Source organism: Schistocerca nitens, chromosome 1 (genome assembly GCF_023898315.1).
Source record: "Schistocerca nitens isolate TAMUIC-IGC-003100 chromosome 1, iqSchNite1.1, whole genome shotgun sequence".
NCBI classification, from domain to species: domain Eukaryota; kingdom Metazoa; phylum Arthropoda; class Insecta; order Orthoptera; family Acrididae; genus Schistocerca; species Schistocerca nitens.
In genome coordinates, this window is record NC_064614.1 from 1,146,139,287 (window position 1) to 1,146,155,383 (window position 16,097).

At 45.2% G+C, this 16,097-nt stretch overlaps 1 protein-coding gene across 1 annotated transcript in view; it reads left to right on the forward strand.

Moving 5' to 3' along the window:
* LOC126232704 (neuropeptide SIFamide receptor-like) overlaps positions 1-16,097 on the forward strand; it is a 290,527-nt gene that overhangs the window by 105,734 nt on the left and 168,696 nt on the right. The window lies entirely within an intron of this gene.

The window sequence follows — 16,097 nt, forward strand, 5'->3', positions numbered from 1 at the left end:
ATCACCACTGAGGAGACTGTGACTAGTAGTAAGAGGACTACAGCTACAAAAGTCAGCGCAGAAATGAATGCCGCACTCGCGAGTCCTGTCAGCGCCAAAAGATATAGTGGGTGTCTATATAACCAAGGTAGCCTGAATGTTTGATGTTTGAAGAGGCACCTTATCGAAGATTTATACCACATACGGGGAAAACGGAAAAGACTGTCCTCTAAGTCTCAACGTGGACGGAAGTGTGCGTAGAATGATCACCACTGAGGAGGACTGTGACTAGTAGTAAGAGGACTACAGCTACAAAAGTCAGCGCAGAAATGAATGCCGCACTCGCGAGTCCTGTCAGCGCCAAAAGATATAGTGGGTTTCTATATAACCAAGGTAGCCCGAATGTTTGATGTTTGAAGAGGCACCTTATCGAAGATTTATACCACATACGGGGAAAACGGAAAAGGACTGTCCGCTAAGTCTCAACGTGGACGGAAGTGTGCGTAAAATGATCACCACTGAGGAGGACTGTGACTAGTAGTAAGAGGACTACAGCTATAAAAGTCAGCGCAGAAATGAATGCCACACTCGTGAGTCCTGTCAGCGCCAAAAGATATAGTGGGTGTCTATATAACCAAGGTAGCCTGAATGTTTGATGTTTGAAGAGGCACCTTATCGAAGATTTATACCACATACGGGGAAAACGGAAAAGGACTGTCCCCTAAGTCTCAACGTGGACGGAAGTGTGCGTAAAATGATCACCACTGAGGAGGACTGTGACTAGTAGTAAGAGGACTACAGCTACAAAAGTCAGCGCAGAAATGAATGCCGCACTCGCGAGTCCAGTCAGCGCCAAAAGATATAGTGGGTGTCTATATAACCAAGGTAGCCTGAATGTTTGATGTTTGAAGAGGCACCTTATCAAAGATTTATACCACATACGGGGAAAACGGAAAAGACTGTCCTCTAAGTCTCAACGTGGACGGAAGTGTGCGTAGAATGATCACCACTGAGGAGGACTGTGACTAGTAGTAAGAGGACTACAGCTACAAAAGTCAGCGCAGAAATGAATGCCGCACTCGCGAGTCCTGTCAGCGCCAAAAGATATAGTGGGTGTCTATATAACCAAGGTAGCCCGAATGTTTGATGTTTGAAGAGGCACCTTATCGAAGATTTATACCACATACGGGGAAAACGGAAAAGGACTGTCCGCTAAGTCTCAACGTGGACGGAAGTGTGCGTAAAATGATCACCACTGAGGAGGACTGTGACTAGTAGTAAGAGGACTACAGCTACAAAAGTCAGCGCAGAAATGAATGCCACACTCGTGAGTCCTGTCAGCGCCAAAAGATATAGTGGGTGTCTATATAACCAAGGTAGCCTGAATGTTTGATGTTTGAAGAGGCACCTTATCGAAGATTTATACCACATATGGGGAAAACGGAAAAGGACTGTCCCCTAAGTCTCAACGTGGACGGAAGTGTGCGTAAAATGATCACCACTGAGGAGGACTGTGACTAGTAGTAAGAGGACTACAGCTACAAAAGTCAGCGCAGAAATGAATGCCGCACTCGCGAGTCCAGTCAGCGCCAAAAGATATAGTGGGTGTCTATATAACCAAGGTAGCCTGAATGTTTGATGTTTGAAGAGGCACCTTATCAAAGATTTATACCACATATGGGGAAAACGGAAAAGGACTGTCCACTAAGTCTCAACGTGGACGGAAGTGTGTGTAGAATGATCACCACTGAACAGCTACAAAAGTCAGCGCAGAAATGAATGCCGCACTCGCGAGTACTGTCAGCGCCAAAAGGTATAGTGGGTGTCTATATAACCAAGGTAGCCTGAATGTTTGATGTTTGAAGAGGCACCTTATCGAAGATTTATACCACATACGGGGAAAACGGAAAAGGACTGTCCCCTAAGTCTCAACGTGGACGGAAGTGTGCGTAAAATGATCACCACTGAGGAGGACTGTGACTAGTAGTAAGAGGACTACAGCTACAAAAGTCAGCGCAGAAATGAATGCCGCACTCGCGAGTCCAGTCAGCGCCAAAAGATATAGTGGGTGTCTATATAACCAAGGTAGCCTGAATGTTTGATGTTTGAAGAGGCACCTTATCGAAGATTTATACCACATACGGGGAAAACGGAAAAGACTGTCCGCTAAGTCTCAACGTGGACGGAAGTGTGCGTAGAATGATCACCACTGAGGAGGACTGTGACTAGTAGTAAGAGGACTACAGCTACAAAAGTCAGCGCTGAAATGAATGCCGCACTCGCGAGTCCTGTCAGCGCCAAAAGATATAGTGGGTGTCTATATAACCAAGGTAGCCCGAATGTTTGATGTTTGAAGAGGCACCTTATCGAAGATTTATACCACATACGGGGAAAACGGAAAAGGACTGTCCGCTAAGTCTCAACGTGGACGGAAGTGTGCGTAAAATGATCACCACTGAGGAGGACTGTGACTAGTAGTAAGAGGACTACAGCTACAAAAGTCAGCGCAGAAATGAATGCCACACTCGTGAGTCCTGTCAGCGCCAAAAGATATAGTGGGTGTCTATATAACCAAGGTAGCCAGAATGTTTGATGTTTGAAGAGGCACCTTATCGAAGATTTATACCACATACGGGGAAAACGGAAAAGGACTGTCCCCTAAGTCTCAACGTGGACGGAAGTGTGCGTAAAATGATCACCACTGAGGAGGACTGTGACTAGTAGTAAGAGGACTACAGCTACAAAAGTCAGCGCAGAAATGAATGCCGCACTCGCGAGTCCAGTCAGCGCCAAAAGATATAGTGGGTGTCTATATAACCAAAGTAGCCTGAATGTTTGATGTTTGAAGAGGCACCTTATCAAAGATTTATACCACATATGGGGAAAACGGAAAAGGACTGTCCTCTAAGTCTCAACGTGGACGGAAGTGTGCGTAGAATGATCACCACTGAGGAGACTGTGACTAGTAGTAAGAGGACTTCAGCTACAAAAGTCAGCGCAGAAATGAATGCCGCACTCGCGAGTCCTGTCAGCGCCAAAAGATATAGTGGGTGTCTATATAACCAAGGTAGCCTGAATGTTTGATGTTTGAAGAGGCACCTTATCGAAGATTTATACCACATACGGGGAAAACGGAAAAGACTGTCCTCTAAGTCTCAACGTGGACGGAAGTGTGCGTAGAATGATCACCACTGAACAGCTACAAAAGTCAGCGCAGTAATGAATGCCGCACTCGCGAGTCCTGTCAGCGCCAAAAGGTATAGTGGGTGTCTATATAACCAAGGTAGCCTGAATGTTTGATGTTTGAAGAGGCACCTTATCGAAGACTTATACCACATACGGGAAAACGGAAAAGGACTGCCCGCTAAGTCTCAACGTGGACGGAAGTGTGCGTAGAATGATCACCACTGAGGAGGACTTTGACTAGTAGTAAGAGGACTACAGCTACAAAAGTCAGCGCAGAAATGAATGCTGCACTCGCGAGTCCTGTCAGCGCCAAAAGATATAGTGGGTGTCTATATAACCAAGGTAGCCCGAATGTTTGATGTTTGAAGAGGCACCTTATTGAAGATTTATACCACATACGGGGAAAACGGAAAAGGACTGTCCGATAAGTCTCAACGTGGACGGAAGTGTGCGTAGAATGATCACCACTGAAGAGGACTGTGACTAGTAGTAAGAGGACTACAGCTACAAAAGTCAGCGCAGAAATGAAAGCCGCACTCGCGAGTCCTGTCAGCGCCAAAAGATAAAGTGGGTGTCTATATAACCAAGGTAGCCTGAATGTTTGATGTTTGAAGAGGCACCTTATCGAAGATTTATACCACATACGGGGAAAACGGAAAAGGACTGTCCGCTAAGTCTCAACGTGGACGGAAGTGTGCGTAAAATGATCACCACTGAGGAGGACTGTGACTAGTAGTAAGAGGACTACAGCTACAAAAGTCAGCGCAGAAATGAATGCCGCACTCGCGAGTCCTGTCAGCGCCAAAAGATATAGTGGGTGTCTATATAACCAAGGTAGCCTGAATGTTTGATGTTTGAAGAGGCACCTTATCGAAGATTTATACCACATACGGGGAAAACGGAAAAGGACTGTCCGCTAAGTCTCAACGTGGACGGAAGTGTGCGTAAAATGATCACCACTGAGGAGGACTGTGACTAGTAGTAAGAGGACTACAGCTACAAAAGTCAGCGCAGAAATGAATGCCGCACTCGCGAGTCCTGTCAGCGCCAAAAGATATAGTGGGTGTCTATATAACCAAGGTAGCCTGAATGTTTGATGTTTGAAGAGGCACCTTATCGAAGATTTATACCACATACGGGAAAACGGAAAACGACTGTCCGCTAAGTCTCAACGTGGACGGAAGTGTGCGTAGAATGATCACCACTGAGGAGGACTGTGACTAGTAGTAAGAGGACTACAGCTACAAAAGTCAGCGCAGAAATGAATGCCGCACTCGCGAGTCCTGTCAGCGGCAAAAGATATAGTGGGTGTCTATATAACCAAGGTAGACTGAATGTTTGATGTTTGAAGAGGCACCTTATCGAAGATTTATACCACATACGGGGAAAACGGAAAAGGACTGTCCGCTAAGTCTCAACGTGGACGGAAGTGTGCGTAGAATGATCACCACTGAGGAGGACTGTGACTAGTAGTAAGAGGACTACAGCTACAAAAGTCAGCGCAGAAATGAATGCCGCACTCGCGAGTCCTGTCAGCGGCAAAAGAGATAGTGGGTGTCTATATAACCTAGGTAGCCTGAATGTTTGATGTTTGAAGAGGCACCTTATCGAAGATTTATACCACATATGGGGAAAACGGAAAAGGACTGTCCTCTAAGTCTCAACGTGGACGGAAGTGTGCGTAGAATGATCACCACTGAGGAGACTGTGACTAGTAGTAAGAGGACTACAGCTACAAAAGTCAGCGCAGAAATGAATGCCGCACTCGCGAGTCCTGTCAGCGCCAAAAGATATAGTGGGTGTCTATATAACCAAGGTAGCCTGAATGTTTGATGTTTGAAGAGGCACCTTATCGAAGATTTATACCACATACGGGGAAAACGGAAAAGACTGTCCTCTAAGTCTCAACGTGGACGGAAGTGTGCGTAGAATGATCACCACTGAGGAGGACTGTGACTAGTAGTAAGAGGACTACAGCTACAAAAGTCAGCGCAGAAATGAATGCCGCACTCGCGAGTCCTGTCAGCGCCAAAAGATATAGTGGGTGTCTATATAACCAAGGTAGCCCGAATGTTTGATGTTTGAAGAGGCACCTTATCGGAGATTTATACCACATACGGGGAAAACGGAAAAGGACTGTCCGCTAAGTCTCAACGTGGACGGAAGTGTGCGTAAAATGATCACCACTGAGGAGGACTGTGACTAGTAGTAAGAGGACTACAGCTATAAAAGTCAGCGCAGAAATGAATGCCACACTCGTGAGTCCTGTCAGCGCCAAAAGATATAGTGGGTGTCTATATAACCAAGGTAGCCTGAATGTTTGATGTTTGAAGAGGCACCTTATCGAAGATTTATACCACATACGGGGAAAACGGAAAAGGACTGTCCCCTAAGTCTCAACGTGGACGGAAGTGTGCGTAAAATGATCACCACTGAGGAGGACTGTGACTAGTAGTAAGAGGACTACAGCTACAAAAGTCAGCGCAGAAATGAATGCCGCACTCGCGAGTCCAGTCAGCGCCAAAAGATATAGTGGGTGTCTTTATAACCAAGGTAGCCTGAATGTTTGATGTTTGAAGAGGCACCTTATCAAAGATTTATACCACATATGGGGAAAACGGAAAAGGACTGTCCTCTAAGTCTCAACGTGGACGGAAGTGTGCGTAGAATGATCACCACTGAGGAGACTGTGACTAGTAGTAGTGGACTACAGCTACAAAAGTCAGCGCAGAAATGAATGCCGCACTCGCGAGTCCTGTCAGCGCCAAAAGATATAGTGGGTGTCTATATAACCAAGGTAGCCTGAATGTTTGATGTTTGAAGAGGCACCTTATCAAAGATTTATACCACATACGGGGAAAACGGAAAAGACTGTCCTCTAAGTCTCAACGTGGACGGAAGTGTGCGTAGAATGATCACCACTGAGGAGGACTGTGACTAGTAGTAAGAGGACTACAGCTACAAAAGTCAGCGCAGAAATGAATGCCGCACTCGCAAGTCCTGTCAGCGCCAAAGATATAGTGGGTGTCTATATAACCAATGTAGCCCGAATGTTTGATGTTTGAAGAGGCACCTTATCGAAGATTTATACCACATACGGGGAAAACGGAAAAGGACTGTCCGCTAAGTCTCAACGTGGACGGAAGTGTGCGTAAAATGATCACCACTGAGGAGGACTGTGACTAGTAGTAAGAGGACTACAGCTACAAAAGTCAGCGCAGAAATGAATGCCACACTCGTGAGTCCTGTCAGCGCCAAAAGATATAGTGGGTGTCTATATAACCAAGGTAGCCTGAATGTTTGATGTTTGAAGAGGCACCTTATCGAAGATTTATACCACATACGGGGAAAACGGAAAAGGACTGTCCCCTAAGTCTCAACGTGGACGGAAGTGTGCGTAAAATGATCACCACTGAGGAGGACTGTGACTAGTAGTAAGAGGACTACAGCTACAAAAGTCAGCGCAGAAATGAATGCCGCACTCGCGAGTCCAGTCAGCGCCAAAAGATATAGTGGGTGTCTATATAACCAAGGTAGCCTGAATGTTTGATGTTTGAAGAGGCACCTTATCAAAGATTTACACCACATATGGGGAAAACGGAAAAGGACTGTCCACTAAGTCTAAACGTGGACGGAAGTGTGTGTAGAATGATCACCACTGAACAGCTACAAAAGTCAGCGCAGAAATGAATGCCGCACTCGCGAGTCCTGTCAGCGCCAAAAGGTATAGTGGGTGTCTATATAACCAAGGTAGCCTGAATGTTTGATGTTTGAAGAGGCACCTTATCGAAGACTTATACCACATACGGGAAAACGGAAAAGGACTGCCCGCTAAGTCTCAACGTGGACGGAAGTGTGCGTAGAATGATCACCACTGAGGAGGACTTTGACTAGTAGTAAGAGGACTACAGCTACAAAAGTCAGCGCAGAAATGAATGCTGCACTCGCGAGTCCTGTCAGCGCCAAAAGATATAGTGGGTGTCTATATAACCAAGGTAGCCCGAATGTTTGATGTTTGAAGAGGCACCTTATTGAAGATTTATACCACATACGGGGAAAACGGAAAAGGACTGTCCGATAAGTCTCAACGTGGACGGAACTGTGCGTAGAATGATCACCACTGAAGAGGACTGTGACTAGTAGTAAGAGGACTACAGCTACAAAAGTCAGCGCAGAAATGAAAGCCGCACTCGCGAGTCCTGTCAGCGCCAAAAGATAAAGTGGGTGTCTATATAACCAAGGTAGCCTGAATGTTTGATGTTTGAAGAGGCACCTTATCGAAGATTTATACCACATACGGGGAAAACGGAAAAGGACTGTCCGCTAAGTCTCAACGTGGACGGAAGTGTGCGTAAAATGATCACCACTGAGGAGGACTGTGACTAGTAGTAAGAGGACTACAGCTACAAAAGTCAGCGCAGAAATGAATGCCGCACTCGCGAGTCCTGTCAGCGCCAAAAGATATAGTGGGTGTCTATATAACCAAGGTAGCCTGAATGTTTGATGTTTGAAGAGGCACCTTATCAAAGATTTATACCACATACGGGGAAAACGGAAAAGGACTGTCCGCTAAGTCTCAACGTGGACGGAAGTGTGCGTAAAATGATCACCACTGAGGAGGACTGTGACTAGTAGTAAGAGGACTACAGCTACAAAAGTCAGCGCAGAAATGAATGCCGCACTCGTGAGTCCTGTCAGCGCCAAAAGATATAGTGGGTGTCTATATAACCAAGGTAGCCTGAATGTTTAATGTTTGAAGAGGCACCTTATCGAAGATTTATACCACATACGGGAAAACGGAAAAGGACTGTCCGCTAAGTCTCAACGTGGACGGAAGTGTGCGTAGAATGATCACCACTGAGGTGGACTGTGACTAGTAGTAAGAGGACTACAGCTACAAAAGTCAGCGCAGAAATGAATGCCGCACTCGCGAGTCCTGTCAGCGGCAAAAGATATAGTGGGTGTCTATATAACCAAGGTAGACTGAATGTTTGATGTTTGAAGAGGCACCTTATCGAAGATTTATACCACATACCGGGAAATCGGAAAAGGACTGTCCGCTAAGTCTCAACGTGGACGGAAGTGTGCGTAGAATGATCACCACTGAGGAGGACTGTGACTAGTAGTAAGAGGACTACAGCTACAAAAGTCAGCGCAGAAATGAATGCCGCAATCGCGAGTCCTGTCAGTGGCAAAAGAGATAGTGGGTGTCTATATAACCTAGGTAGCCTGAATGTTTGATGTTTGAAGAGGCACCTTATCGAAGATTTATACCACATATGGGGAAAACGGAAAAGGACTGTCCTCTAAGTCTCAACGTGGACGGAAGTGTGCGTAGAATGATCACCACTGAGGAGACTGTGACTAGTAGTAAGAGGACTACAGCTACAAAAGTCAGCGCAGAAATGAATGCCGCACTCGCGAGTCCTGTCAGCGCCAAAAGATATAGTGGGTGTCTATATAACCAAGGTAGCCTGAATGTTTGATGTTTGAAGAGGCACCTTATCGAAGATTTATACCACATACGGGGAAAACGGAAAAGACTGTCCTCTAAGTCTCAACGTGGACGGAAGTGTGCGTAGAATGATCACCACTGAGGAGGACTGTGACTAGTAGTAAGAGGACTACAGCTACAAAAGTCAGCGCAGAAATGAATGCCGCACTCGCGAGTCCTGTCAGCGCCAAAAGATATAGTGGGTTTCTATATAACCAAGGTAGCCCGAATGTTTGATGTTTGAAGAGGCACCTTATCGAAGATTTATACCACATACGGGGAAAACGGAAAAGGACTGTCCGCTAAGTCTCAACGTGGACGGAAGTGTGCGTAAAATGATCACCACTGAGGAGGACTGTGACTAGTAGTAAGAGGACTACAGCTATAAAAGTCAGCGCAGAAATGAATGCCACACTCGTGAGTCCTGTCAGCGCCAAAAGATATAGTGGGTGTCTATATAACCAAGGTAGCCTGAATGTTTGATGTTTGAAGAGGCACCTTATCGAAGATTTATACCACATACGGGGAAAACGGAAAAGGACTGTCCCCTAAGTCTCAACGTGGACGGAAGTGTGCGTAAAATGATCACCACTGAGGAGGACTGTGACTAGTAGTAAGAGGACTACAGCTACAAAAGTCAGCGCAGAAATGAATGCCGCACTCGCGAGTCCAGTCAGCGCCAAAAGATATAGTGGGTGTCTATATAACCAAGGTAGCCTGAATGTTTGATGTTTGAAGAGGCACCTTATCAAAGATTTATACCACATACGGGGAAAACGGAAAAGACTGTCCTCTAAGTCTCAACGTGGACGGAAGTGTGCGTAGAATGATCACCACTGAGGAGGACTGTGACTAGTAGTAAGAGGACTACAGCTACAAAAGTCAGCGCAGAAATGAATGCCGCACTCGCGAGTCCTGTCAGCGCCAAAAGATATAGTGGGTGTCTATATAACCAAGGTAGCCCGAATGTTTGATGTTTGAAGAGGCACCTTATCGAAGATTTATACCACATACGGGGAAAACGGAAAAGGACTGTCCGCTAAGTCTCAACGTGGACGGAAGTGTGCGTAAAATGATCACCACTGAGGAGGACTGTGACTAGTAGTAAGAGGACTACAGCTACAAAAGTCAGCGCAGAAATGAATGCCACACTCGTGAGTCCTGTCAGCGCCAAAAGATATAGTGGGTGTCTATATAACCAAGGTAGCCTGAATGTTTGATGTTTGAAGAGGCACCTTATCGAAGATTTATACCACATACGGGGAAAACGGAAAAGGACTGTCCCCTAAGTCTCAACGTGGACGGAAGTGTGCGTAAAATGATCACCACTGAGGAGGACTGTGACTAGTAGTAAGAGGACTACAGCTACAAAAGTCAGCGCAGAAATGAATGCCGCACTCGCGAGTCCAGTCAGCGCCAAAAGATATAGTGGGTGTCTATATAACCAAGGTAGCCTGAATGTTTGATGTTTGAAGAGGCACCTTATCAAAGATTTATACCACATATGGGGAAAACGGAAAAGGACTGTCCACTAAGTCTCAACGTGGACGGAAGTGTGTGTAGAATGATCACCACTGAACAGCTACAAAAGTCAGCGCAGAAATGAATGCCGCACTCGCGAGTCCTGTCAGCGCCAAAAGGTATAGTGGGTGTCTATATAACCAAGGTAGCCTGAATGTTTGATGTTTGAAGAGGCACCTTATCGAAGATTTATACCACATACGGGGAAAACGGAAAAGGACTGTCCCCTAAGTCTCAACGTGGACGGAAGTGTGCGTAAAATGATCACCACTGAGGAGGACTGTGACTAGTAGTAAGAGGACTACAGCTACAAAAGTCAGCGCAGAAATGAATGCCGCACTCGCGAGTCCAGTCAGCGCCAAAAGATATAGTGGGTGTCTATATAACCAAGGTAGCCTGAATGTTTGATGTTTGAAGAGGCACCTTATCGAAGATTTATACCACATACGGGGAAAACGGAAAAGACTGTCCGCTAAGTCTCAACGTGGACGGAAGTGTGCGTAGAATGATCACCACTGAGGAGGACTGTGACTAGTAGTAAGAGGACTACAGCTACAAAAGTCAGCGCTGAAATGAATGCCGCACTCGCGAGTCCTGTCAGCGCCAAAAGATATAGTGGGTGTCTATATAACCAAGGTAGCCCGAATGTTTGATGTTTGAAGAGGCACCTTATCGAAGATTTATACCACATACGGGGAAAACGGAAAAGGACTGTCCGCTAAGTCTCAACGTGGACGGAAGTGTGCGTAAAATGATCACCACTGAGGAGGACTGTGACTAGTAGTAAGAGGACTACAGCTACAAAAGTCAGCGCAGAAATGAATGCCACACTCGTGAGTCCTGTCAGCGCCAAAAGATATAGTGGGTGTCTATATAACCAAGGTAGCCAGAATGTTTGATGTTTGAAGAGGCACCTTATCGAAGATTTATACCACATACGGGGAAAACGGAAAAGGACTGTCCCCTAAGTCTCAACGTGGACGGAAGTGTGCGTAAAATGATCACCACTGAGGAGGACTGTGACTAGTAGTAAGAGGACTACAGCTACAAAAGTCAGCGCAGAAATGAATGCCGCACTCGCGAGTCCAGTCAGCGCCAAAAGATATAGTGGGTGTCTATATAACCAAAGTAGCCTGAATGTTTGATGTTTGAAGAGGCACCTTATCAAAGATTTATACCACATATGGGGAAAACGGAAAAGGACTGTCCTCTAAGTCTCAACGTGGACGGAAGTGTGCGTAGAATGATCACCACTGAGGAGACTGTGACTAGTAGTAAGAGGACTTCAGCTACAAAAGTCAGCGCAGAAATGAATGCCGCACTCGCGAGTCCTGTCAGCGCCAAAAGATATAGTGGGTGTCTATATAACCAAGGTAGCCTGAATGTTTGATGTTTGAAGAGGCACCTTATCGAAGATTTATACCACATACGGGGAAAACGGAAAAGACTGTCCTCTAAGTCTCAACGTGGACGGAAGTGTGCGTAGAATGATCACCACTGAGGAGGACTGTGACTAGTAGTAAGAGGACTACAGCTACAAAAGTCAGCGCAGAAATGAATGCCGCACTCGCGAGTCCAGTCAGCGCCAAAAGATATAGTGGGTGTCTATATAACCAAGGTAGCCTGAATGTTTGATGTTTGAAGAGGCACCTTATCGAAGATTTATACCACATACGGGGAAAACGGAAAAGACTGTCCTCTAAGTCTCAACGTGGACGGAAGTGTGCGTAGAATGATCACCACTGAGGAGGACTGTGACTAGTAGTAAGAGGACTACAGCTACAAAAGTCAGCGCAGAAATGAATGCCGCACTCGCGAGTCCAGTCAGCGCCAAAAGATATAGTGGGTGTCTATATAACCAAGGTAGCCTGAATTTTTGATGTTTGAAGAGGCACCTTATCAAAGATTTATACCACATATGGGGAAAACGGAAAAGGACTGTCCACTAAGTCTCAACGTGGACGGAAGTGTGTGTAGAATGATCACCACTGAACAGCTACAAAAGTCAGCGCAGAAATGAATGCCGCACTCGCGAGTCCTGTCAGCGCCAAAAGGTATAGTGGGTGTCTATATAACCAAGGTAGCCTGAATGTTTGATGTTTGAAGAGGCACCTTATCGAAGATTTATACCACATACGGGGAAAACGGAAAAGGACTGTCCCCTAAGTCTCAACGTGGACGGAAGTGTGCGTAAAATGATCACCACTGAGGAGGACTGTGACTAGTAGTAAGAGGACTACAGCTACAAAAGTCAGCGCAGAAATGAATGCCGCACTCGCGAGTCCAGTCAGCGCCAAAAGATATAGTGGGTGTCTATATAACCAAGGTAGCCTGAATGTTTGATGTTTGAAGAGGCACCTTATCGAAGATTTATACCACATACGGGGAAAACGGAAAAGACTGTCCGCTAAGTCTCAACGTGGACGGAAGTGTGCGTAGAATGATCACCACTGAGGAGGACTGTGACTAGTAGTAAGAGGACTACAGCTACAAAAGTCAGCGCTGAAATGAATGCCGCACTCGCGAGTCCTGTCAGCGCCAAAAGATATAGTGGGTGTCTATATAACCAAGGTAGCCCGAATGTTTGATGTTTGAAGAGGCACCTTATCGAAGATTTATACCACATACGGGGAAAACGGAAAAGGACTGTCCGCTAAGTCTCAACGTGGACGGAAGTGTGCGTAAAATGATCACCACTGAGGAGGACTGTGACTAGTAGTAAGAGGACTACAGCTACAAAAGTCAGCGCAGAAATGAATGCCACACTCGTGAGTCCTGTCAGCGCCAAAAGATATAGTGGGTGTCTATATAACCAAGGTAGCCAGAATGTTTGATGTTTGAAGAGGCACCTTATCGAAGATTTATACCACATACGGGGAAAACGGAAAAGGACTGTCCCCTAAGTCTCAACGTGGACGGAAGTGTGCGTAAAATGATCACCACTGAGGAGGACTGTGACTAGTAGTAAGAGGACTACAGCTACAAAAGTCAGCGCAGAAATGAATGCCGCACTCGCGAGTCCAGTCAGCGCCAAAAGATATAGTGGGTGTCTATATAACCAAAGTAGCCTGAATGTTTGATGTTTGAAGAGGCACCTTATCAAAGATTTATACCACATATGGGGAAAACGGAAAAGGACTGTCCTCTAAGTCTCAACGTGGACGGAAGTGTGCGTAGAATGATCACCACTGAGGAGACTGTGACTAGTAGTAAGAGGACTTCAGCTACAAAAGTCAGCGCAGAAATGAATGCCGCACTCGCGAGTCCTGTCAGCGCCAAAAGATATAGTGGGTGTCTATATAACCAAGGTAGCCTGAATGTTTGATGTTTGAAGAGGCACCTTATCGAAGATTTATACCACATACGGGGAAAACGGAAAAGACTGTCCTCTAAGTCTCAACGTGGACGGAAGTGTGCGTAGAATGATCACCACTGAGGAGGACTGTGACTAGTAGTAAGAGGACTACAGCTACAAAAGTCAGCGCAGAAATGAATGCCGCACTCGCGAGTCCTGTCAGCGCCAAAACAACACGAAGGCTCCATAAGTAGGGAACTGCTGTGTGAGTTGGAATTCCAAAACCACTCATCAGTGATGCAAACGCCCGTATCGGGAAATCGAGGTACCGAAGCCGTTAAAACCTGGACTGTGGGGCAATGGAAGAAAGTCATTCGATCGGATGAGTCTTGGTTTCACACTGTTTCCCACTTCTGGCCAAGTTTACGTCCCAAGAGCGAAACACGGCGGGGGTTCGGTTATTATCTCGGCAGTCGTGTCGTAGCATTATTTGGGTCCCTTTCATACTGTGCAAGGTACCATTACTACCAAGAATTTTGTGTCAATTTTGGCTGGTAAGGTCAGTGAAGTGAAGCGGAAAGAAGACTAGGATTTCTGGTCAGATGAGTACAGGGTAATATCAACAGCAGCAAAAAACGGTATAATGGGAGTAGGTTTCGTTATGAATAGGAAGGTAGGACACAGAGTTTGTTACTGTGAACATTTCAGAGATAGGATTGTTCTTTGAGAATCGACAGCAAACCAACATCAACAACGGTAGTTCAGGTATACATGCCGACGTCGCAAGCTGAAGATGAAGAGATAGAGAAAGTGTATGAGGTTATTGAAAGGGTAATACAGTATGTAAAAGGATATGAAAATCTAATAGTCATGGAGAACTGGAATGCAGTTGTAGGGGAAGGAGTAGAAGAAAAAATTACAGAAGAATATGGGCTTGGAACATGGAATGAGAGAGGAGAACGAGTAATTGAGTTCTGTAACAACTTTCAGCAAGTAATAGTGAATACTCTGTTCAGGAGGAGGTATACTTGGAAGAGGTCAAGTGATACGGGAAGATTTCAGTTAGATTACATCATGGTCAGTCAGAGGTTCCGAAAAACAGTCTCAGATCACAATATACTAGCGATGAAGTATAGGCTGAACTTTTAAGACATTAGTCATAAAGAATCAATAAGCAAACAATTGGGGTACGGAAGTAGTAAGGAATGACGAGATACGGTTGAAGTTCTTTAAGCAGTAGTAAGCAGTAAGGAATAGCTCAGTAGGCAGTACAGTTGAAGAGGAATGGACATCTCTAAAAAGGAGTGACACAGAAGTTGGGAAACAAAACATAGGTACAAAGAAGGTAACTGCGAAGAAATCATGGGTAACAGAAGAAATCAATTGATCGACGAAAGGAGGAAGTACAAAAATGTTCCTGGAAACTCAGGATTACAGAAATGCAAGTCGCTGAGAATGAAATAAATAGGAAGTACTGGGAAGCTAAGACGAAATGGCAGCATGAAAAATGTGAAGAAATCGAAAAAGAAACGATTGTCGATAGGACTGACTCAACATACAGGAAATTCAAAAGGACATTCGGTGACATTAAAAGCAAGAGTGATAACATTAAGAGTGCAACGGGAATTCCACTGTTACATGCAGAGGAGAGAGCGGATAGGTGGAAAGAATACATTGAAATCGTCTATGAGGGTGAAGATTTGTTACATGTGACAGAAGAAGAAACAGGAGTCGATTTAGAAGAGATAGGGGGAACAGTATTAGAATCAGAATTTAAAAGAGATTTGGAGGACTTAGGATCAAATAAGGCAGAAGGGATAGATAACACTCCATCAGAATTTCTAAAATCATTGGGGCAAGTAGCAACAACACAACTATTCATGTTGGTGTGTTGAATGTATGAGCCTGGCGACATACCATCTGACGTTTGGTAAAACATCATCCACACAATTCCGAAGACGGCAAAAACTGACAAGTGTGGGAATTATCAGCTTAACAGCTCATGCATCCAAGTTGCTTGCGATACACACAAGAATAGAAAAGAAAATTGAAGATGTGATAGATGACGATCAGTTTGGGTTTAGGGAAGGCACGAGAGAGGCAATTGTGACATTGCGGTTAACAATGGAAGCAAGACCAAAGAAAAATAAAGACAGGTTCATAGGATTTGTCGACCTGGAAAAAGCGTTCGACAGTGTAAAATGGTGCAAGATGTTCGAAATTCTGAAAAAAGTAGAGGTAAACTGTAGGGAAAGACGGGTCATGTACAATATGTACAACAGACAAGGGGGAATAATAAGAGTGGACGACCAAGAACGAAGTGCTGGTATTAAAAATGGTGTAAGACAAGGATGTAACCGTTCGCCCCTACTGCTGAATCTGTACTTCGAGGAAGCAATGATGGAAATAAAACAAAGGTTCAGGACTGGAATTAATATTCAAGGTGAAATGATAACAACGATACGATTCGCTGAACACATTGCTGTCCTGAATGAAAGTGAAGAAGTATTACATGATCTGCTGAATGGAATGAGCAGTCTAATGAGTACAGAGTATGGATTGAGAGTAAATCGAAGAAAGACGAAAGTAATAAGAAGTAGTAGAAATGAGAACTGCGAGAAA